This window comes from Lutjanus erythropterus, chromosome 6, assembly GCF_056507025.1.
Source record: "Lutjanus erythropterus isolate fLutEry1 chromosome 6, fLutEry1.hap2, whole genome shotgun sequence".
Classification (NCBI taxonomy): Eukaryota; Metazoa; Chordata; class Actinopteri; order Lutjaniformes; family Lutjanidae; genus Lutjanus; species Lutjanus erythropterus.
Window position 1 is genome coordinate 37,418,034 of NC_139322.1, and position 26,510 is coordinate 37,444,543.

The following is a 26,510-nucleotide window of genomic DNA, read 5'->3' on the forward strand; positions in this document are numbered from 1 at the left end:
TTCACAGCCAGGATTGCTTAGCGGCCCAAATAAGCCATTTAAATCAGAGAGAACTGCTTTGTTGTCTGATAAATGACAAATCAAACGTCTTCAATTTTAAAGAATTTCTCAAATAGCTTAACCTCACGCGCTAATCCATGTTGGTAATCTAAAGCAGGTCTCTGTTGGAAAGCATTTTTCACACTCAGCTTAGCAATGAGAGGTCCACGTGGCCTCATGCTCACACTGTCAAAGGCAGAAGCAGCGAGGAGGGACCCCACAGCATCTCAACACTCAGTTCAACGGATTTACATGTGTATTAACTCATTGACTGCATCCATAACAATACGCTATTTGTTTTCATGATATTCAGATTCAAATACCACAGAATGAATAAACTTGTCACAACTTCATGTGTAAAGCAGCTGCTGCGTGCTGATAGTACCTTCAACCTTTTGCTTCATCACTAGTCAGACAAAAACATTTTTTCACTTCTAAGAAAATACAAAAAAATATTTTCACTGTCCAAAGAAAACCAGGCAGTTAACAATTTGAAATTTTCAGAAGAAATGAAGAACCAAGCAACCAGTTCTATCAAATCTGCCTGCAAATAACACTGACTTTAGAAATTGCATACGCCAAAGTCCTCCACATGTTCTCCACAGAAGTTAATGGGAGGGACTATGCTGTGTATGCTAAATAAACCAGCTCAAAAAAAATCCATTGGATTAGCTAAAAAATGCAGTGACAATGCTGAAAACAAGGCTGTTTTTCCAAAAAAATTAACGTGTCGAGACTTACATGATTTCACAAACAATGTTATGCAAAGCATGATCTTCCTTGAGATGTTACAAAACAACACAAGTGAGAGAAAAACACAGGATGCAAAAGTGGATAAAAGAAACATGGAGAAAGAAAAGGTGCAACTTATTCAAGATTTAAAGAAAAAGAGGAGGACAGCTTCAGAAACCAGGATTCAGGTGATGGAAAGACAAATTCAAAACATAACAGATCTGTTAATACATGTATTAATACTATCCAACACCCATATTTGATCATACTTATGTCTGTATTTTCTTACACAGCAGTTAAATTTGTTATAATTAGATATATACAGCTGAGAAACACAAAAGGTTGTTTTACCATTGGTAAGACTTTAGTTACGTACACTTACGTACATTTTAATTTGTTTTGTTTTTTTTGTCTACAAGAAAGAACACATAAATTGTGTCTGAACCAATGTTGGTTTTTGAGGGTAGCCACCCTTCCACCAATCATGCAATCATGCGAATAGTAGAGATAAGATAAGGTGGTAAACCCACCCTTTTTTACCACCACAACCCTGGCGCAGAGCAGCCCCTCGTTGCAATCATTGTCTCCAATCTGTGTCTGAGAGATCTGCAAAGGCTTGTAAAACCTCTGCCGCTCACTTAAAACAAGAACATTACAATATAAATGACCTTCCTTCAGTAGACTTAATGGAAAAAAAGCCTGCAGACCTGAAGAGCAATTATGATCATCAAAGGCTACAATTATCACAATGACTTCTTATATTCATTCATTTCTAATTAACAGCATATTACTCCACAAGCTATTTGCCCAGGAACTGAAAAGCCACCTGCTGCTCTGTCAAACTTCTACACTATTGTTACATTTTAACAGCTACACAGTTAAACAAGTTTACAGTTTAGCCACAGGCCACCTTCAGAGGCAGTGACAGCACAAGGTCACATTTGAATCTAAAATCTTCACTGCAAGACTAAAAACAAAAGGATATAGAAAGAGCTTTGGCTGGTGTTTTACAAATAATCAAAGATTAAGAAAAAAAAGCATCCCAGTGTAATATTCAAGATCAATAACTGATTGTAGCTTCATACTCACACAGCCACAGGTCACCTCACTCTCCTCTGCACTGCGTGGTCAGAGTAGCTCACTCTGTCTCTGCAGGCCAACTTTCGTCTGACAGTGTATATGTGTGTGTAGGCTCCCGTATCCGAGTGTGCACGTGTGCAGGCCCTGGACCCCAATGTGTATATTTACGCGTGCATGCACATGTGTGGTGTGTATGTGCGCCAGAATGTGTAAAGCAAACTTGAAAGCGCAACTGACGGCAGCGATGTAAAAACAGAGGGAAACGCCGCCGGCCAATGGGAGCACAGAGTGTGTGCGGGGACCCCCCTTCATTCCTCTCCTCCCTCTGGCTCCCTCCGCTTCACCCTCCCTCACTCCCTCCAGCTCGTCACTGGGGCACTGGGGTGAATGGACAGCTATTCTTATTCTAATGCCTCTGTCACTCTGTGGGCCACTGGCTCAAAGAGGGGAATGGTCTCCAGGCTTTTGGAATGCACCACCCCTTTCTTCTGGACACTGGGGGAGAGCGGAGGGTGAGAGAGGCAGAGAGGAGGCCAGAAAGAGAGAGAGAGAGAGAGAGAGAGAGAGAAAGGTTAGAGATACTTAAAAGAGGAAGAGACATGAGAGGAGGATGGAAGAAGAAGGAGAAAAAATGCTGGAAAAAAGGAGAGAGAAAAGGAATGAGATGTGACACTGACAGGGACGGAGGGTAAACTAGGCCACAGTGCTTCAGTGCAGCACCACCACCGCCCACTCCACCACATCACCATATAACAACACTTTTTTGGTACTAAACAAAAGGAGCTGACCAACAGATGGAACCAGCACCTATAAAGATCACTAACTATGAACATGTTATATCTTGTTTATTTAATTCGCACAGAAACCAGTTGAAGTTTATTAGTCTAAATAAAAATTTCCATTTAACGGAGAGGGAAATTAGTTGCCAACATCCCTAGTTGCCAGGCAACCAGCAGAGACTGTATGTTCTGAGATTCTTGAATTCAAGCGACAACCTCAAGGGCTGAAAAATGAAGCCAACAGGGAAGTTCCAAAACTGCAGTCCCTTAAATGGCCACATGAAACTGGCTCCAAAAGTTTTACAGCATTAAAAGTTAAACAGCAATTTTCATACTGGTACAAAAAAATACATTTTGGTCTCTATAGCTAATTTCCTAGTTTATGGTTTCAACTCATCCATTTAAATTATAATAACGCTTAAAGTTATGCATAGTTGTGGACACTCTGAGTGACAGGTGGGTGCCGTCACAGGTCGCTAACTACTTGGTAGCCTCTTCATTTAGTCCACATCAGTTGCATCTACACTCCACCTCCAGTTTTTGGATTAGCCGGAAATTAGGCGGAGCCAGACATTGCCAAGATAGCAAAAGCCAAAGTCAGCATACTGAGCTTCACAATGGCTCCTCAGAAACCTACGGGTGACATCATGGAGTGGAAATTCATTAACAATTTGATTGGACTTCAGCATGAGAATTTTAGGGCTGCACCTGACTCAGAATCTCAAATTAGATTTGGCTGTTCAACAAGATGCAATGATTTGTTCCTCTGTGTTTTTCACAAGCTGCTATACCCCAACCCTGATTGGATCTGACTGAGGACTTGAGGACACGTGGTAGTGGACTTGTCAATCAAATTATAGAAACGCCCTCAAGCATACCCTGCTTTCTCATCTATTTTACTGTACACTGTATGCTGTTGTTCCTGCACTGCTGTGTGTGCAATGATGCACCTAAAAAACAAAAGTGAGTTGATTTGATTGATTTTTTCAGGGGTATTTGTGGCTGTTTTATCCTTGTCACCTCAAGTTAGACCAAAAAACAATGGATTTGTCAAATCATCTGGGCTCACGCATCGGACTGGAGCCATGGAGGTCAACTCTATTCACAAATTTAAAAAATTGAAGCAACTGGTACTATGACCACAAAAGAGAAAGGAGTTGGGAGGTGCCTGTTTGTGCCTGTGCATGTAAGATATATGCATGTGTGGGTTATGTGCATGCATGTGTGTGATTCAGGCGAGACAGATAAAAAACTGCATGTCAGGAGAGAACAAAGGAGCTTTCACATTCACAGCTCTCTGCTGATGTGACCTTTGACCTGTGCTACAGAGAGAGACAAAGAGGCGCAAGGTGGAGCCTTGATGGCTCAATGCACAGGGTGCAGAAATCAATTATATAGAGATTTTCTCAAACCTTCATTGGCTGGTAGGATTTAAAAGTTACCTTTATTGTCTGACATACAAAATACCATGTAGAAGTCATTTTGATCACTGCACCCTGATTTACTGTCTTTTGTTTTTGTGAATTTAATTTTTGTTTCTGAGACAACCAGGATATCCGCTGGGGTTGGAAAAATACATTGCCTATGGAAAATGGTCTGAATCTATTGCTGGTTGGTCTTTTGGGGGGGCAATGGTCTGGTCAATATCTGTCATTTTATTTTGCTAATGTAATAATCTGCCGAATGAGAGCCACTGCTCCGAGCTGCACATTCATCCAGCGGCACAGTATACAACCTAGGGTTGGGTGGTATGACAAAATTTTCATATCATGTCTTTTTTAAAAATCATAACGGTTTCACAGTATTTGATGGTATTTATTTATTATTTTTATTTATTTTAGTTATTTATGTATTATTTATTTTTTGTTTTTTCAACAGTGTTCTTACCCACATTTTCTTCTAATGAGAAAAGAATTACTGCAGTTGATTGGCTTTAAATAGCCCATTTTTACTGTCATAAGGACTGTATCATGTTTTTTTTTCATGTCCAGACACAGGTAAAAGCATGATCCCTTCAAAGTATGGTTGCCATCACATGGCAGGGACGACTATACGATTAAACGTCCCCACCCACTCTAGTCGGCACCAGAAATACTAGTACTTTAAAATATTTAAAAATGAAATATTTAAAATATTTATCAATCTTTCATTCATGCATGATGCCAGTTATCTGTTACCTCTAAGATTTTATGCAGCCGCACGCCACTAGTTGGGACTGCGGCATTTTCAGACGGCAGCCCCTCACACCCAGTGCGTATGCCCCGATCGCCCTGGCAACAATGTTTACATCAGCAAAGTTGGACAGATGAATGTAGACTGTGACAGAATAAGCTGATATATATTCACTCAACTGGAGAAACATTTCACTACAATACATAGACATAAACCTGCAAGCGGAACTGCTGCTGCTGCTGCTAGCACTGCTAACGTTAGCCACACTGTGTGTCAGGCTGGCAGCTAACGTTAGCTCTGGGTCCTTTACCTGCAGACACTGTGACCCTCTTCAGTCTGAAAAGGTGAAGCGTTTAGTGAGTTGTTGTCATGTTTTGTAGATTAATGTGTAAGGCTTGAATTGCACAGTGCAAAGTACTGTGCATTTCAGCAGCATTTAAAGTATGATTTGGCGATTGTAAACTGTGATTAACAGCTTCAAATGGTTCTTAATACACATAGTATTTTTTTGCACAGTGTTTAACATTATAGATTATTAAATTCTGCTAAATTTTAACGGCTTTCTGAGTGTTTTCTTAGTGTTAGACTAGTCTAAATTAAATTTTGCATTTAATCGACAGGGAATTTAGTTGCCATGAACATCCCTAGAGCACACGCTCAAGCAAGCACGCCTGTAGTGCTGGTGTGCAGCAGTGAAATGGGTACCCACTGAAACACTTTCCAGACGTTGTTTGGGCTATTCAGCGGTATGGCAGAATATGAAAAATTAATATCCTAACAAAAATAAAGACCGGTTTTTGGTACGAACCGGTATACCACACAGGCCTAATACAACCACTGAGCACTATACTGGTAAGAATGAGAGTGGGGCAGTTTTCTGTTTAATAAGGTGAATAGGTGTGAGATGATCATCAAATGTCGGTTGGTGGACTAACGGTGGTAGGTGTGATGATCCAGTTCAGTCTGCCTGCCTGAGTCTCACTGTGCTCTCTCTTGCAGTTACTGGGAGTTGGCTGGTAGGCAGAGCTGGGAGGGAGTGCCTGCTTGTACCTGCCCTTGTGGGGTGGGCCTGTAGAGGTTATAAAGGACCACCCTTTTTGGTCACACTCTCTCTCTCTCAGCTGGGCCTGCTGCAGCCTCTTCAGCTTGTTCCCTTTGTTTGGTTTGTTGCACCTTACCACACACTATACACCATGCTTTCACCCATTCATACACTCCTAACATGACTGATGACTTTCCTACAAACACATCCCATAGGTTATTTACTTTGCTTACTTGATTTTGAGTTAAATAAATCAACTTTGATTGTCATATCTGTGTGTGGCCTCCCTTTTTGTTGCCAGCCTTGAGCCAGTTGGTAACACAGGTTAACTTGGAAGGTATCAAGGTATTATGGTGAACCAGGGTATTTAGAAATCTTTAAGGTACGATTTTCAGTACCGTCATTGTGAACCAAGTTATCTGAAACACGGAAGTTGCAACTGTTTTTTTAATTGATGGAAAATAAAAATAGAAAATGAAATTAATTTATTAATAGGAAACTCCTATTAATAGGAAACTATTAATAGGAAAAATTATTTGGAATCAGAAAATAAATAATCAGTTGGTCATTTCTGTTTTATAGCCTAGGTCTTCTCGCTAAATACGACTAGATATGGAATCATTAAAATATTCCCACATATAATTTAATTTGAGATGACTTCTTTCAACTGCAAAAGCAGTTTATTAGCCACATCATACATCTGTAAATCATCTCCGTTCAGCCAAATGATATGCTGGTATCCACAGCAGTAAGAGTCACTGCATCATTTAGCAAAGATCTATGGAATAAGTGCACTTATTTCCTATATATTCATTTATTCTAAGTATTCAAACCCATTAAGACTTGTCTAAGAAGGCAAATTGCATATTAGACACAAAGTACTGTAAGCTATATAATGTCATTTATGCTATAATGATGTCTGGCAACAGCTTTTACCCTTTTTTTCACATAAATGCCTTCATATACCATATACTCCACTGAAATGTCACAAAAGTATGAAAAAAATAGATACCTCCCAAGCCTAGCGGCCGTTGGAAATTGTTATCACCCAACCCTAATATCCACCTGGTTAATCAATATAACACCTTCTACAAACCTAAAGAAAAAAATCCTGAACCTTGAAGAATTTCAAATATACTAAAATTAAATCTTCTTTCAAGCAATCCAGTCTGCAGCTACATCCAAATACAGTATATTCTGTAATCCTCCAGTTTACAAGTAGTCAGGCATTAGTAATTCCGATTGTACCTGTTAACCTAGAGTCTAGGTTAACAGGTACAATCGGACTTACCTTGAGCAAGAAACTTTGACGCAAACACACACACGCAAACACACACACACACACACACACACACACACAATAAGATAAGAGGAAACAGGCAGAAAGTTCAGTGCCACCACTATAACTTCTGTGTAAGGGGGGAGACAAAGCCAAGAAATCTCGAGACACTAGTCCAAACAATCCCAGGCTCCCATATCCTTGAACTCAATAACACGATAAGCCTGACTTTGTGTGTGACTGAGTTTATGTACACATCAAATGAAGAGCTGAGCTGCCGAACACACTGCCAAAGGCTACACCAGCTTGAGACACTGTTGTTTAAGTATAGTAAAACAAGGCCGGACTGGTAATGGGATCAGCTCATTCAGATGAGCTCATGGAGGAAGTTTGCTTTCCTTATACGAACAGGCAGGTGACTCTATATTTAGAGCTGCTGCTACCTGTGCTACTGTGAGTCACCCAGACTGGTGGTTCCCAGCATTATCCCCACAGGCCTGTCAGACAAACTCAAGTACCCTTTCACTGACCCCACCCATCATGTTCCAAATGTGATTATTTGAAAAGATTTTAAAGGGACCGTTAACTCAGAAATCAAAACTACATATTTTACCCCTAGCCTGTAGTCCTGTTTATCCTTCTAGATAGTTCTGGTGTGAGTTGCAGACTCATTTGCAGAGATAGCCATACAGTAGAGATGTCTGCCTTCTCTCCAATTAGGGATGCAGCGATTAACCAAATTTACTATTAACCGCGCTTTAAAACGTCACGGTTATTTAATCCCAAAGGCTCCGCCACACCGAGTTTCTGTTCTCACTCGCAAAAAACGAACACTATGCTGGTACATTATTTTTGGCGCAACCTGCACAGAACGAAAACAAAGTTACACCAGAGGTGCAGCTGCTTACAGTGCAGTGTGTATCAAGAGTGTGTGTGTGTTCAGGTGCTACAGCTGTCTCAATAAATATATATTTTAATTGAACAGACCTTTTTCACAGCAGTAATTTTGATGTGAAATAATAGGGTAAACACAGGTGTTACCAATGACACTAATTAAGGTTCCGCTCCTCTCAGTCCAAACACAGTCAGGATGCAGCTATTGTGCATGTTGACTCACTGGAAAGGCTCTTCTACAATAAATGGACCTTAATTAGTATCATTGGTAACACCTGTGTTTCTCTTACTATTTCATATCAATATGGCTGCTCCATGACAAAGCTGCATAATAATGAATTTCAGTTAGTTTAGGTCTAAAAAATTTAGATAAAAGAAAAAAACTGAGCAGAAATACAGCAATTCAGATTTCCTATAGAGGCAATGCGAGATACACACACACACACACACACACACATACACACAGTTAATATACACATCTCACTGTTCTATGCAGCATTGTCTCAGGATATGCAGGATATGCTCAAATATGCAGTGTGAAGCTAGTGACAGTTGATGTACACTTGAGTATCAAAGAAGACCAGGTGGCTGTTTTAAAGTTAACCTTTGATCTTCTGACACAAAACCAGCCACTGCAGCCGTATTGTAGTAATATCTACAGCAGAACAAATAACCCAAAGAAAGAAGAACAGGACATTAAAGAGATATCATAGATGCTTTTCAGTGCTGCTCAGTTGAACTCTTACTGGCTGCTGAAAAAACAACTCGACCTTTGAGTGATGTTGGACTGGTCAACAAATCTGAGCAAACTGGTAAAATATGCTCAACAGAGAAATGTGCTATTTGCATGTTGTTTAACAGGAATGGATAAGTCAATGCTACTTCCTGAGTGTGACTCTCAGCTTTAATTTTATGGCTTCGACACTTCTGCAGTCACCTGCACCTTGGAGTAAATCTTTTGCTGTATCAGCCTTTACTCTAATTCAGTTAGTGATTTGCTGTATTGTGGAAAATGGTTGTCAGCAACGCTAAGAGACTGGAAAAAAACTTGTTGCATTTAGCATAGTAAGGGCAACATTTTTTTTTAGATATTCAGAGATTTTTTTCAATGATAGATTTGTTTCCATCACACATAAAACAACAGGTTTTGTTGCTGCATTAAACGCTGATTTGCTGAAGCTACTTTATGTAGAGAAATTAGAACTTTTCACTTTTCCCATTAGTCTAATTGCTCCCTGTATGATTTAAAAGTCTTTGGAAGAAGCCCTTGTTTGTCGATTCCCATCCAATATCCAAAGATATTTAACATGATGTTTTACATGGATTTTTATTAATTAATGAAATAAAGAAATACATTGGGAACATGACTGGTACTTAAGGGAGTGTAGGGTACAGTAGGCTATGTCATTTAACTTTACTGTTCTACACATTACAACATTGTATGTTATAATAATGTATTTAGTAGACTTGCACCGATTTCAACTTTCTTAGCCGATTCCAATTTCCGATTTTTGAGCGGTGTGACCTACCGAATCCGATTTTGGCCGATTCTGATTTTCAAACTTTCTAAAAACTGTAATTGACAGCATTCACAAACATTTTCGCAACTTTTCTTGTAAATATGTTCAGACATTGACTATTTAATATTCATTTAATACTTTCTCCAATGTCCTCCAGATTACAACCAGGTTTTATTATAATTTTATATTAAGATTATGAATTGGGTGAACGTGATCTGGCGAGATCATGGAAACGCGATTTCACGTGATGTCCTGTGGAAGCGCATGTAAACAAACTGGAGACTGATGCGGTGCAACAGTTTGCAGTAAAACTTTGAAGTTAAAGGAGTCTGGATGAGAAAACGTTTTAGGAGACACATCAACACAGGTTGTTTCTTCAGCCAGAACAGGAGGTGAGATTTTTACTGTCCCTCTGTGAACAGCAGTCTGCTGCTAGCTTGCTAGCATTAGCCTGAAGAACTAGAGAGTTTACGGCAATGTTCTGCGACATTGTCAGCTGCTCTGTCTCGTTGTAGACTGTCTGTCTTCTCTTTATCCTGTTCTTGGAATCTGTCGCTAACACCAGCTTCATGCAAGCATGTGTCTGAGTGTGTAGCTGTTATCAGCGCTGTGTTGATATCATGGTCAGTTTGTCTGCTCCGCGCATGACGTGACCATCGTGCAGAACACGTGTGTGACAATGACCGGCACAGAACCGGATTTGTGACACTGACCGGGCGGTCGCCGGTCAAGGCCAGTCACGTGAAAACCGGCCCGATTCCGAGCATTGCAGATTAATCGGTGCAAGTCTAGTATTTAGTGCAGTGCAGTAACAGCTTTAGATCAGATTTACTGTCATTAGGATGGAGAAATGTGTTAACATTTAGAAGAGACAATGGTGACTGAGGTAATTTAGACAAACAATTACAGCAGGATGACTGATAATTATAGTGCAGGGCTCCAAAACTTTTTTTTACCACCTTATCAAAACTCACAGCACTAACATGGTTCCACAGCAGACACACTGAAAAGGCAGATGTGTCTGCAGACACTTTTTTTGTTTAGTGGCCTTGTGAGCACAGGCTTCAGTGGAATCAGTCTCTCACTTTTCTTTACCATATAATGTACATCTCTCTACAGTGATGCTATTTTAGTGTTTTAATGCTTTGATTAGAGCAGAGGGGAACTGCATTTAAAATCTGTGCTTTCATGCAAAGTGCAATACTCAAAACTGCAGGATTTCCGAAAAATAATCAGTTAATATGAGTAGTGTTCAAGTGACTATATTGCAAACACATCAACACAGGTTGACATGCTGGGAAATTTACTTTCTTACATGAGTTGCAAATATGCTTCTCTTCTATTCCCTGCCTATTTAAAAAAAAATACTGGTACTCAAAGAATAATTTCTTGATGTCTATGCTCATCAGAATGACTCAGTTCTTCTGATACCCTGGAGGCATGACTGCACACTTGTGGTGCATTGCAAACAATGAGTCAAAGCAGTCATAAATTACACACCTCGAAGTTACAATAAATCTATCTGCCTAAATTAGACTGAGTAAAAATTGCACAGTCTTTAATTACATGGATCAAAGCGCAATCCAAGCAAACAGTGACATACTTCTCAACACAGACATGCAGTACGCTTAAAATTCATAGCTTTATTTGCCTTACAAAGAGCTATGAAAACAACACTTACAACTTGTACCAAAGCTTTTCTGTGAAATATAGGGATCTAATGATTATTAATGGGTTCTTCGTATGGATAAGATATCTACAGGACAGGCAGGAGCAGATATCATCTACTGTAATCAGCACAAAATAAACAGTTAACTCTCTGCCAATCAACAATTCAACTACCTGCCCGATTTGATAGAAACAGACCACCCAAACGCAATATCTTCAAACAAGGAAGCAGCTTCTTAATCTGTTACATACTGTGGAGCCAAAGGAAATCTCATAATACTGTCTGAAGATTTACTTCATTCATCTGACAGTAAAATACAGATTACCATCAAAGATAATTCTCCATCTCGGGTTTGCAGAGAGAGGGTTAAATGCACTGCAGTTTTTCACTGCCATTGACCAAGACCTCAAATAAAACACACCTAATACCACCTACTGCTGGGCGTACTGAGCCTTTGTTCCACACCACTTATGTACACACAGACACAGACACACACACTCACACACACACAGACACACACAAAATGGAAAGTGTGTACGTGTATTCCTGTTCACACAGTTTTTTGTTATACCCTTTTATTCAACCCAACAATAATCTGAAATCAGCCATGTTGTTTAGTGTGTTAAGTGATTCATTACAGAAATTTTACTTCATTTAATTGTTTAACTAAACTCACAGGGGCACACCCGAGACGGTTACAAAAAGCTCATCTGAGGGCATGACCAGACAGTAGCCAATGGGGAGCCTTTAAGGTGGTTAAAGTCAGTGCAGACGCAACCAACCAACACAATCACTACATTCATGTTTGGACTAGAAAGCCAGAGAATCAGCAGTTGTGGAGGTGAACAGGGTGACTCTGGGTTTGTGGCTCAGCACTAAGTCCTGTGGAGAAGGTCAGTAAAGAGCAGATTAAAAAGGCAGTCCTTTAGTCTAGGCCACACTCCAGGGACATCATTTCAGAAAGTCAAATTGTAGTGATGGTTCTTGATACTGTCATCTTAGCTTTTATATGATTATTGTCAGTATGTAGAAAGGAAGGAAGCTCTTGGATACCAGTGAAATGACTGCTTAAAGGTATTCTGTATGTGACAAATCTTGAATTTCCAAAATTGACTGCGTCCCAGACCATCTGCAGGCAGCACAGGTTAAAAACACAGTAGCCAATTAAAACATTTTTTTTAGTTATGAAGGCATATATGAAATTCCTGCTGTTAATCATGAACATATACCAGATCCTAGATGTATGCCAGGTGTCTTACATTAGTGCTAAAACTGTAAGAAGAAACTATTAAATTGCACAATGACAAGTGCAAAGTGGTAGATCTTGGGATCAGGGTCTGTGTGGGACTACATGCTATTAGTAGGTACGCTTGTAGGAGCAGCAGCGTACATAGGTGTGATGAAAGGACAATGTTCAGTATCCTACTAAGTAAAAATCCCTGTTAGCCCAGAGGGAAGAGTTAGATATTAGGAACACCTGATCTGGTCAGAGGACTGGTGGATAGTTTTGCACAGAAACTAGTGAGGAAGACACACCTCTTCTAATGCAAACAAACTCACTGATACAGTGTGCTTGTGGCTATTGAATTAATTGCGTGAACTAGACTTGCACCGATTTCAACTTTCTTAGCCGATTCCGATTTCCGATTTTTGGGGGAGTCTGACCTACTGATTCCGATTTTGGCCGGTTCCGATTTTCAGTCTTTCTAAGAACTGTAATTGACAGCATTCACAAACATTTTTGCAACTTTTCTTGTAAATATGTTCATAATAAGACACTGACTATTAAATATTCATTTAATACTTTCTCCAAAATCCTCCAGATTACAACCAGGCTTTATTATAATTTTATATTAAGATTATGAATTGGGTGAACGTGATCTCGCGAGATTATCTCGCGGGATTTCGTGGGACGCGATTTCACGTGATCTTTTGTGGAAGCGGATGTAAACAAACCGGAGACTAACGCGGTGCAACAGTTTGAAGTAAAACTTTGCCGTGAGAAAAACAAACACAGAAGTTAAACGAGTCTGGATGAGAAAATGTCTGAGGAGACGCATCAACACAGGTTGTTTATTCTTCAGCCAGAACAGGAGGTGAGATTTGAACTGTCAGTCTGTGAACAGCAGTCTGCTGCTAGCTTGCCTGAAGTGCGAGAGAGTTTACGGCTGTTTTGCGACATTGTCAGCTGCTCTGTCTTGTTGTAGACTGTCTGTCTTCTCTTTATCCTGTTCTTGGAATCTGTCTCTGACACCATCTTCAAGCAGACGTGTGTCAGAGTGTGTAGCTGTTATCAGTGCTGTGTTGACGTCACGGTCAGTTTGTCTGCTGCGCGCATGACGTGACCATCGTGCAGAACGTGTGTGACAATGATGGGCACAGAACCGGATTTGTGACGCTGACCGGCCGGTCACCGGTCAGGGCCGGTCACGTGAAAACCGGCCCAATTCCGAGCATTGCCGATTAATCGGTGCAAGTCTAGTGTGAACATTTGTCAGGATTAGTGATCAGTGCTATGTTGATTGGTTTAATATATGTTTAGAGTTAAAAACTTAGCTAATAGAGAGGCAGACTCAATAAGTGATAGAAATTGATCCAGTTGTAGGAGATCTAATACTATTGGTGGCAGAGCAATGACCATTTCGTAGCCTATTTTCCTGACTTTAAAATTGGCCTTCCATGGGCATTTTGGTACCAAGCACATAGCACAAGAGGCACAGGTAAAAGAAAGGCTCAACAGGTGGGAGATTTGAGACAATGAGGTAACACAGAGCTGGTGCTGGTGGAAATTCAGTCTTAGCCGATGCTCTTAGAATAGACAACCCCTGGGTAATAAAATAATAACAATGTCTATCAGCAACAGACTCTTCCTCGATAGCAATACTAAAGTAATTTAATAAAATATTTGATAGGTTCACTTAAAAGCAAAAAAATGCTAACCACCATGAAAGCATACAACAAATACTAGATGAACACTTCATATCACAACTGTTTCTAGCACACTGTCAGTCTGCTACCCATCTGATGATTTTATCAGGGATAGAAAACTAAGTACTTGGAGCAAATAAGCATCAAAATAAGATAATAACATGACAAAATAATTAAAACGTAAATTAACTATTTCAAAGTAATATTCCCCATCCAGGAGAACCACTTAAATCAGCATAAAAAAAATAATGTTTAAAGCAGGAACACAGTTTACAATATCTGTTGTCCACAGATGATTTAGAGTGTACTACATTTCTCTTTCATTTCATTATCTACCATTTCATAGAGTTGGGTTTAGGTCAGTTTCCTTCATTACATTTAACAGATAACATTCAGTAAATTGCATTTTATTTCAATGAGCCAAATGTGAAGCTGTTATGCTTGATGAACAGAATGGAAGTGATGTTGCCAACCTTGACAGGTTGACGTTAAAATATGAGGGTTCTCTTCCTGTATATCCTGTTACAGCTGTCAAACGAGAACATGAGGGTTGTGTTGTATTTGTGTAGTAGTGTTGTATTTTCTACATTGTGAACAATCTCCACTTGAAACTTAGGACGATGTTCCACCAAGTAATCTAAAAAGCAGATGGCCAATCAGTGCTCAGAGAAGTTTCCTGCTTATACAAAAGTTAGGCGGGATATTTGGCCAAGTTTTTCAATAACATGTATAAGGAAATTGCATTTCCTGTTACTGATGAGACAATCTGTGATACAATTTGCATGCCATCAGCCATTTCCAGAGTAAATTTCCCCTCTTACTTTACATTGAAACTACTGTTTGGTCAATCAACAGAAAAATGTATTAGAATGACTGATTTTAGTCAATAATTTACACAAAAATATCAAATATCTAAGGCGTATAGTTTCACAAAAGGTAAGTTGTTATTGTAAGATGGATACTGCTTAATAATTAATAAATGAAACAAAAAATAATTAAAAATAATCTCCTTATAGTGAAACTAACCAGTAGTTGTAGACCCTTTATTAGTTAAATTAGCTTGACAATACCCCAGAGACTTAACTTTCAGACAAGAAGAAAGGAGCAAAAGAGACAGACAGGAAAAAGAGGCGTAGCAGTAATCAGTCCCTCTTGTCAGGGTGCTGCAAACAAGGGGTTGATTTATATCAGGGGACATGATTGTCAGAGTCTGAGCCTAAAGAGGCCCTGACGGAGGCTCAGATATCAAAGACACAGTGATAGAGCGTCTTTGGAGAGGCCTCCTGATCTATAGATTATCCAAGCACAGAGGCGCACACACACGTGTCTGCATTTACTCAGCTACTTAGCCCAAATCACCACTAAGGCTGAACAATTTTAAAAAACAAAAACATTAGTACCTCTATCATGCCAGCAGATGAACATTCACACCTGTTATTTAAAGGACCATACCAGTGGTTTTATTCAGCAACACCTATGTGCTTAACTATGAACTTACATTACTGACAACTAGAGCTACAACTAACAAATATTTTCATCATTGATCAATGTGACGCTCATTTTCAAAGCTCAAGTAACATCTTCAAATTGCTCTCTTGTCCAACAGACAGTTCCAAAATCCAAAGCCATCATAAATGCCAAAGAAAAGCAGCAAATCCTTACATTTAAAAACCTGGAACCAGCATATGTTTGACATTTTTGCTTGAAAAATTATTAATCGATAATCAAAATTGTTGAAAACTTATTTTCTTTCAATCCATTCCTCAAACAATTGTTGAAGCTCTACTGACAACAATTTCCCAGTTCAAGCAAGTGGCACTGTCATTTTGAAATGCATTTTTCCTATTTTCCCGAGACCCTCTGGTTTCTGTTCAGTTCAGTACACTATCAACATCACCTCACAGGAACTTGAAACTTGGTAAAACATAACATCAGAATGAATCACATCCATGTTGGTCAGAAACATGATGTGCTTCACAAATCAGTCTGCCCACTCAGAAATACTTGTAGGCAGAACCCAATATTAGAAAGTAACACTATTCAGATATCTATCTATCTATCTGTACATATATATAGATAGATAGAATGAAACAGAATTTCATTGTAGCCCTTGCAATGACAATAAAGCTTCTTAACTCTATAAAAGGACAGTGTAAGCAGATAGTTTGGCTTAAACATGCAAAAACCACTGGTATGGTTCAACAGAGTTTATTGTTGACCAGCAGATCATGAAATCATCATAAAATTCAAACAGATTCAGGCATGTAAACATTAATTTTTCTTTTCTGTTCGTGACTCTATACACGACTTTCAAATGATTGTCTAGGGCTGCACAATTTGGTAAAAAAGTCGTATTACTTTGACTGAATTTCTGATTGTCATATATGATACAATTAGTGGAAATTTTCAATTTTCATGTTCACTAAAAAAAGAAATAAAATAAAATAAGATTGTGATATTTATTGAGGTCTGTACTTAAACGTTTTCTTTCTTTTGGAGAACAAGATTTTTAAGTGCGGTCATCTATGCAGCACTACAGTACCTCATTATAATGCTGTTTTCTCATATATTTTTCTTCTTTCAAAAATTGTAATTTGATTCTGGTTCTGTGATTTGGATATTGCACTTGGCCATATTGTGATTGCGATTGTGATTGTGCAGCCCTGTTATTGTCCACGGCTGCTCTCATTCCACGGTCAAGTTACTTACTTTACTCCCTAAGGCCCTTGGTATTAGTTTTGGAACATGATGATGACCAGTTTCCACTGTTCCATGGTAGTGATAATAAAATTTGGTTACACTTTCAAAATGCAGCTTAGTGAGAAACATTTCACAACAATCAACACTAACCATTGGTCTCACATGGGAACCTAATCCAAGCCCCCTGGTTAAGTGTTTGACCCACCAAAACCCCCTGACCTCCTTCCTACACAGACTTTGTCGCTCTTTATCCTACATTCATCCATATTTCTTTTAAAGTCATGCTGTCTGAAAAAAAAAAAGACATTTTCCATATACACAAATTGTGTGACTCTGTTACAGCCTACCATGATACTGGACTGTATGGTCCACTAAGAAAACATATTTACAGTATATGTCACCACAATAAATATATTATCAAAAACAATATATTGACCAATCTATAGTCAGTTGATTGAGAGGAAAAACAGCGACCTCCCAGTTCTACCATTTGGGGTCTGAGCGACTCGTGGATCCTCTTAACCCTTCAGGTTAGAGTTGATCTCAGCATTAGGGCAGGAGGCCAGGTCTTTGAGCTGATTAAAGCTAGACTAAGCCTACAAGGGCCATGGGAACATGTACCTCCAAACACACAGGTCTAAATACCCTGACAAGCTGATGAAAAGAATAAATGGCAATATGACCTTCTTGAATTCAATGGAAAATGGCAAGACTTCTCAAACCTCTCCTTACTGAATAGTGAATGTTTGCTTTTGTAGGAATGTCCCTCACCTACAGTATAAAGCACCAGTAAGAAGAACATGACTCTCAATGTTAGATAGGTATTGGTGCCTAGTGTGAGTTCAAGGGAACAAAACAACACACCATTGTGAGTGTCAATGATTCACCTGCAGCAAAAAAAAAAAAAAAAAAATGTAATACCACTCAAACCATGAAAATTGTGAATCTGAGCTGTGCACTCCATTAATCTGCTGCTTGTTAATCTGGTAGGAATGTGTGTAACAGTGTCAGAAATCTGCCTTCCAGCCGTAGGTCACCCACTGGTGTCAGTGAGAGAGCAGGTCTACACACACACACACACACACACACACACACACACAAGCTGAGGGTCAAGTTTTCAACTCTTTATGTCAATTCTAGCTACTTCATCACAAGTTACAGACTGCTGCAAAAAAAAGTCACATTGCAATTATTTTGCTTGAAATTGCCACTATTACTATTAAAATCCTCATGATGCGACATTTGTTAGGCTCTGTATCAAACACATGTGGCTTCTTTCATCAGGAGAACAAGATTTGTGGGCCAGGACGTCCTTGCAGCACTACAATACCTCATTATAATGCTGCTTTTACACACATTTTCCCTGATTCAAAAAATTGCAATTAGATTTGCTTTCTGCAATTTGGATACTGGAACTTAGGCATATTGTGTTTTTGATAATATTACAACTAATTGTGCAGCCCCACACCAGTTTTTTCTTTCCCTTTTCTTTTATTTAGTCTAAAATGTGTCATTTACCAGTAGACATACTCTTCTTTGAATAATAATTTGTATCTGATGTTTTTTCTACAATTACACTTAACAGTTCTTCTATATTTTCACTTCAAAGGTTTAACAAACAGGCCATTATATCCAAATATTTAATTGTACATTCTATTCCCAAAGTACTGTAAGTTGCATATTGCAGCACAATTAACATTCAATTAATCATTAATAATTCATTCGATTCAAAACACACATTTTCTAACTGTTTTTCTCACTTTCAATGTTTTGTTTAGTTTTTTCTTTTTTTTCTCATTTTAAGTTTCCTTACTCTACAAATGGCTCCACAATACAAAATATGTCAAAAAAAGAGCAGTTGCTTAAATTTCTAGACAACTGATTAAACAGTCATATATACATGTTTAATTATTTAAATTCTCAATGGCGATTAATCAATTACTGATTAACATCCTTACTCCAAACCTGAGCTGCTGCAGTGTTTCATTTTTTTGTCCATGTGTCATTGTTTTCATTGGCCCATTTGCATTCAGGTAGCCTTATTGGCTACAAAAATGCAGAATACAGGTTTGAATAATAATTCAAATTGTACTCAGACCTCAATTATGACTTTAAAAGTAACTTAGTACATTACATAGTGTAATGCATACTTGAGTATGAGTAAAAGTACAGTCTAAATCTACTCATAAAAGTACAAGTATCAAAAAAAAAAACTTCATTACAGTAATTTGAGTATTTGTAAGTTACTTCCACCCTTGAATATAACCACCTTATTACTACTGAAATGAGCGTGTCTCACAAAGGCAGCGGAGTTCAGTCAACAACACGAGCTAAAAGTGGTCCGCTGTGTGAAAATGACAGCAAGCTAACAGCCCAAAAGATAAATTAGCCTAGCCTAAAAACAGCATAAAGTGCTCTAAAATTCCCAAAAGCGCACATTTCTGTGCCCAGGTAAGAATACTGCGGTAATACCATAGGGGATAGACGACAGCAGCATAATGAGGTTCATATTAAAACTTCAAACGAGAGCAGCAGACACCTGTATGAATATTAGCCTGTGTTCATACTGTAACGGTACGTTAGCTTGTGATTTTGCGTCATTGTGTTTCACTGAGGTGAGGTGTTGGAGGTAAATGTTAGTAAAGACAGAGGATAAGATGGGGAGCTCACCTGCTCGGTAGCTTTCTGCGACTCCTGTCTCTCTCTCACACACACACACACACGCACTCTCACACAGTCACACACGCAGACTTTCTCTCTTTCGCTTTCGCTCTCTCTCTCTCTCTCATTCACACACACACCGTCCCGCAGCGGCGGCAGCACCTGAATGAGCTCGGTGTCCGGTCTGCAGCGGTACAGTAGAGGAGGGTTCAGCCCGGCGGGAGGAGGAGGAGGAGGAGGGTGGAGCCCAGACTGTCACCGGCAACTCACACTACTTTCCCGGGAAAAAAACAGGAGCAGGTAGGACCCACCCAGCAGGCCAAGCCCACAGTGTTTCAGGTAAAAACTACTCACCAAATCATCAGTGCTGAAAAGTGTTGAAGTTACTGTTTTACTGTCATTAAGAATTAAACGGAGACTTTGTTACTGAATTATGAATTGTGGAGTGTGTTCAGGACTTTGTTGTTTTTTGTTTGGTTTTTTTGTTGGACAACCTGAAATATGCTCAAGAGCCATGGTCACCTAACAGTGTATCAGCCCCACGAACTAACACAAACAGTATCCTGGGATGCCCCCAGGGATTTTGGGCCCCATGAAAAGATATCACATTGGGCCCCACCACCACAAGCCACATCAACATTGTGCTGTTGCTCTACACATGATAATATATCCTATAATATAATACGAATTGTAATAACATAACAAAAACTTCAGCTACTTACATTTTGTTGACCTAATTTTAACTTTGTGCACCACAGGAAAAAAAACCCTGCAGCTGTGCATCACCACCACTAGATGTAAAGTAAATGACCATTCTTCAGTCCACATGAAGGTATTAATAAAGTATTATTATTTTAAAATTGGATGTCATTCAGTGCTTCAAACTGTACAGCATCTTGCTGTTTGTGTTTCAAATAATAATCATTATATGGAAAAATAATTCTTGTCACTGAAAAATATTTGATATTTTTTCTTTTCTCATAATAATAAAAAAAGAAATCGCCACAGACCCCCTTCAATTATGCCAGCTGACATATCATTGAACACAACGCTGCTCACCTTCTTCAGGAGTAGGGCAGGTTCATTTGGGGAATGAGGGAGACAGGGCTGCTGAGCCTGAAGCTGAACCTGCAGCTGTGGGACCTGGACAAGTGATTTAGCATGAATAGTTTGCTAAAAGTTTCCCTGCATTGAGTAAATGTCTACTGAAAGGGAAGTGAAATGTAAACACTCAGAATTTTCTGTGAAAACATCACTGTAAGTAACTAATGTTCAGGTGGCAACAGTAATCTATTTCACTATGGCCACAGCTGATAAATTTCCACCACTCACAGACTAAACCCATCTTACTTTTTGAAGAATCAGGTGACATAATGTAGCCCTTTCTTCTCTCTCTTCTCTCTTTCTTTCCACTTTTGGAAGCCAGATTTATCTTTAATATGAGACATGATGCTTCTCCAGGCACTCCAAACCAAACCATGCTGCTCACTAGCAGTTCATTGTTAGCAAACACCATGCACCTGGTTTGGAGGCAGGACCAAACCATTTCATGTAAATAGAGGGGGGTGTTAGGCAATAGAGGCTGTCCAAAAACAACAAAATAAAAAGAAACCATTTGTTTTATTCATGTATTGGAAATGACATACTCTACTACCATTTATGATGATAGGTTAATAATTTAATATTGAAAAAAAAACCTAATGTTATAATATTTTTAGGGCCCCTTTCAGTTACAGGCGCTTTGATTTTTTTTTTTTTTTTACTAATTTAATGATCAGCTTGAGCTTTAACAGTGGAAATTTTGACCAAGATAGTTTTGTTAAGTTTTATTTGTATTTTTCTGTTTATTAAGGAAAACGGTTATGGGAAGGTTGATTTTGTTTATTTTGCCATGGCTTGCACACATCTACCATCTTCTGTCTTAACATGTTTTAAACAGTTGTCTTCAGGTTTTTTTTTTTGACTAGCAGGTGCAGCTGGTATGTGATAAAACATTAATTCTGAACCATTTCTACTTTGATTCGGGCACCGAACTACACAGCAAGATGATGTTTTCACTTGGTTTAGCCTTCTGCTCTGAGGTGATCTGTGTTTATCTCCAGCTAACACTGTGATGTCATCATGACGTTGGCACTAAATTGGTCTACAGTCTGCTATGAGAGGGAAAACAATGTGTTGTCCAGTGAGATAGCTCATCACTGACAGGATCTGTACCATGGGAATTATCAAGAGATGTTGACAATCTCCGTCACCAAGCTCATTATGTGGTGCCAGCCATGTCAACTGATACATAGGCGATCCTCAGCCAGCAGCCGCCAATTATGAGGACAGTCTCCTTCACAAAGAGTTGATGTATGTGTGTGTGTTCAGGTCTGATGTGACCAATATGGTAAGGTGTTAATGAAAGTGATGATTCACAGCGAACATGTCTGAAAATGGACAACAAATGGAAAGAGAGACACTCGCAGTAGTTAAGTGTTTACCCTGGTGTCAGGTTGTGAGAGGGAGAAAAAGAGAGACAGGATGGGACAGAGGAGTTGCTATAAAGCACTCTGTTAGGAGTCGGCGCAGGTTGTGCAAGGTGAAGTCCAGGAATGGCTGGAATCCATAATTATCAGCAATTCTGCACAGCAGTATTATCCTGTAATACAAACTTGAAAGTAAACAGCAAGTTCAGAAACTGCACACATGCTGTAGGTTGTAGTCAAATATAGGTCTGAGCAACAAGGACAGAGATCAGTAAAGCTGAATGGCTGTTCCATTGTTAAGTAAATGTAAATTTAAATTTAGGGTAGTTGACTAGTCTAAAGGTAAGAGCACACTCAGTTAAAATTGAGTACAATTTATTAATTGATAATGTTAAGCATCATCTGAAATAATTTTGTGTGTATTACGAACCATTTGATGTGTTGTTAACCCCAAATACATTCAAAGTAAAGTCAGTTTAATGTGTGATGTGACAAAGAGACGACAAAGGTGAAACAAAGACAACCAACAAATCCAACAGAAGAGACACAAAAATCAAAGTCCAGGAAATGTGATAATCCAAAAGAAAACACGCAGGGGAAATCATTAAAGTACAGACAAACCAGTGGGGATGAACTAGCAACTCCTCTATGACAATCAACGACAGTAAATATCTTTTGTGAGCAAAACAAGACATTTGAGGGCGTCATCCTAAGCTCTAAGGAACGCTAATTAACATTTTTCAGCATTTTATGACATTTTAAATCAAACAATTATTAATCATTTTAGTGAGAAAATAATCGCCCGATTAATCATTGCAGCCCTACTGGCTAGTATTTCTGGTGTGGACTCGCAATGGTGGTGAAGTTTAATCAACTAGTGAACTACATAATTAACACTGACATTTCCTACCAGATTTATAAAAATCGGCATTTTGTGGGTTGAAAATGACACACACAATATCTATTTAAAAAATTAGCTTGGAACCTTGCATTGCCAATGCTTAAGTCAAGTTAACTGCGTGGGACTAGTCGATTTCTAAATTTATATTTTACAAAAAGAACGTTAACACACTCTAATCCAAGGTAGGCAGAGGTGCCTTTTATGTCCATACCTCCCCACCCTCTCGGCCACTTGCTCACTTTTAACTATGCAGTGGGTGGCGTGGAGTTGGGCTGGGAATGAAGTTACACTTTAAGAATCTATGGCAGAACAGTGGAGAAAGAGAAGGAATTTTGAAAATATGTGACCATATTTCCATTTCAACCTTGATTGTCATTCCCTACCTGTCCACCAGATGGCCTCAGACTTTTTCCACCAATCTCAGTCACCTGACTCCGCAGTTACACCTGATATTAAAATGGGAGAGGCATGTCTCTATCAGCCTGCTCGTTTGTTCCCTCTCTAAATTTGAACCTATATTTTATGCTAAAAACAAATATCTCCATCAATGTAATGTTGTGTGTGGACGTCAGCACATTATATGAATTCTTTTTACACCCACCTAAGATCCAAACACAATGCAAGACTATCTCCAGATGTGGTCAGGCAGATGCAGTCCCATTCCAGTCACAGTACATTAAACCTTCCATGAATACGCGTTTTTCCTAATGTGTCCAGATGCATTTTATTACCAGGAGTAAATGTGTTGTTCACTACAAACCAGTTTCCACATTCCTTCATCAGCCCTATCAGCACATATATAACTCCCCTTTTTCTACAGTCAGGGCCCGATTGTCCTGGTTGCTTTTTTGCTTTTGAGCTTCTAAAACCTAAATTCTGTACGTACTTCTTCTGTGTGTCAATAAGCACATGTACTTCGACCACTCCAGCTAGAACAGGTCACTCAGTAGAGTGCAGATCCCTTCCAGGCAGCTGACGATGAAGCACCTACTGCAGCTATCATCGGTACAGTAGTATTCGAGATTAGCTGCGGACAAGCTGCATGTTGATGACTCATGCACTCACTCACACACAGACCAATGATCACATGATCCCCTCTATGTCCACACTTGATGGTGAAAATGACACCCGAACTGAGCTGTCGCTGTCTGCTGTTTGGGTCCGCTCTCCATTGCCTCACGCTCGCTGCAGCGACAGCAGCAGCAGAGGCTGTAATTTGTTCAGAGCCTCTCTGTACAGTAAAACATCTGGAGGAGGTGGTGTTTTACCTGATTGCTACACACACTCAGAAAAGGGAAAATGAGCCGTTGACCACCATGGTCACCCTCTTCTTTTCATTCTGCACTTGCTTTTGTGTAATTTGCTATGTGTGTAGCATGTGGGTTCTTATTTAAAGGGCCAGTTCTACTGCGTAAATTACCCAACATTAGTATTAAAGGAGACAGAATTATCAGAAATATACCAAAGCTTTATTTGTTGTGGAAAGTAAAAAAAAAAAAAGAAGAAGAAGAATGCTGTGTGGTGAGCTGATGTTTATGCATCATTATCACCTGCAGTGACTGATTCATACCACCTTGATTACTGGGAATAACAACAGTGAGTTAAGAAGAACATTAGTAGATTGGGGGATAATGAAACTGACCCTTACCACTAGAAGTGCAAGAATTCCATAAGTACTAGAATGTCCTTCGACTTCCAAACTTATTTATCTCTCATGAGAAGTATCAGACAAATAATAACGAGTTTAACATTAATAAGAACAAATTTCCAGCTAGAATCATCAACAAGTACAAAGATAAAGATAAAGAAGTTGTCATTTTTGTTTTAAAATTTGAGAGCTTTAACACAAAAATTCAGTGAGTTAAAGGTGCTGAAACCAAAAGTGTTACAACCGCCCCTGGTCTCCCCTACTTTATTTTGAATCAAATCTAATTAATTAATTGGTTTTGGGAAATTGTGTATTTGAGCTGGGCTTTGTGCCTTTAATCGACAGGACAGTTGACGATATGACAGGAGGGGGAAGAGAGTCTAACATGCAGCAAAGGGCCATATAGGCGGCAGTTGAACCCACAGCCGTTGCAGAGGACTCACAGCCTCAGTGCATGGGGCAGTCGCTCTATCAGCTGAGCCACCACTTGTGAGGTTTTACTGACAGAGCGAATGACAGTTGCTAAGTGACCAAGATGCATCTCCAAAAAGTAACAGTAACAGTGGCAGCTTCCATGTGGTCAGTATGACTGTCTATGGCTAAAACAGAAAAAAAAAAAAAATTCTCACATTGTCTTTGTCTTTTTGTGTAATTCATATATAAAAACATTGCAAATGAAAGAATAGCCACTTTTAAGAAAAGTCAGGCAGCAGCAGCATGTATTCTTATTTACATATTTTTTTAATTCAATAAAGTTATTGCACGTATAAATTTTAAAACAAAATGACCACCTTGGTTATTCTTGTGTTCCTAGTCTGTTAATCTAGTACTAAAATATGTGATGTAAATGTGCACACACACACATATGGAACAAAACACTTTGCCAACAATATTTAATTCAGCATTTACATTTACATTACATTATTTTACATTATTTAGTTAATGTCTGGAACACCCACATTGTGAGCTGCTGGTCAAACTGAAGGTCTCCCAGAGTAAAACCACAGCGTTAAAATCCTGTTCTTCACTGAACACAAATGCGCCTTTTGTATTCTCACATAATGATCAGGGTCTGCCCTCTAGTGAGAAAACAGCCGTACCCCCCGATGCCTTCATGTGGAGGCTACAGCTGATTTTCACAACCAGCTCATGTTGCTTCAGGTCAGCTTTAACGTTTAAGATTAAATAAATGAATATACACACATAGTACAATTTAACAGTGGAACTATTGTGGTTGGGTTGTAAACATTTACTGTAGTACATTAATCTCCAGCAGACAGGCTTTAAATATCTAACACATAACAAAAAAGAAATCCAGTTTGAGAAAAGATTAAATGCATATTAATCTGAACTGGTGACTTCACCTGCTTTTTACAAACAAATCCATATCCATGCGTGTTCGTTGGTTGTGTTGAAGCTGTGTTGTTTTGCTAATCTTTTTGACATTTAAATACTGTTTTATTTTAAGTTTAAAAACTTATAGTGTCCATGGGTACATTCTCTTAAGAAAAAAAAAAACATTAAATACAGACTTCTGTACAATCAGACTTCTTTCTGCAGCCAGTGGAGTCGCCCCCTGCTGGTTATAGAAAGAATGCAGGCATTTTTGCATTGGCTTCACTTTTACAGTCTATAGGTATTGAGCATAACGAAAATTAGTGCCAAGGTTTAGGACAGGGGTCTCCAACCTGAGGCTCCAGAGCCACATGCTGCTCTTCAGCTCCTCTCCAGTGGCTCCCCGTGACTCAAACAATGATATGGAAATTGATAACATAATATTTTTCATGTTTCAAATTGTAGGTCTACGAAAATGTTGAGCCGACATACTACATACATAGTACATCAGTTCTGAGCCCCAGTTCAATTCTTCAGTTCTGAAAAAGTTTTACCAACTACTGATCTTTTGTTGAGATAATTTACTTTTCTTCTTTAGAAAAGTAGCAAATCAGGTTCACAGTTAACTGTGACCAAATTTTGAAAAACAATTTTTTTGAGTTT

At 39.0% G+C, this 26,510-nt stretch overlaps 1 protein-coding gene across 1 annotated transcript in view; it reads right to left on the bottom strand.

The window, feature by feature from the left end:
• Positions 1-19,646, bottom strand: part of lamb2l (laminin, beta 2-like) — a 79,486-nt gene extending 59,840 nt beyond the window's left edge. The window contains exon 1 of the mRNA XM_084721806.1: positions 19,505-19,646. The gene's annotated coding sequence lies outside the window, so the exon portion shown is untranslated. The remainder of the gene's footprint in view (positions 1-19,504) is intronic.
• Between the last annotated feature and the right edge of the window lie 6,864 nt (positions 19,647-26,510).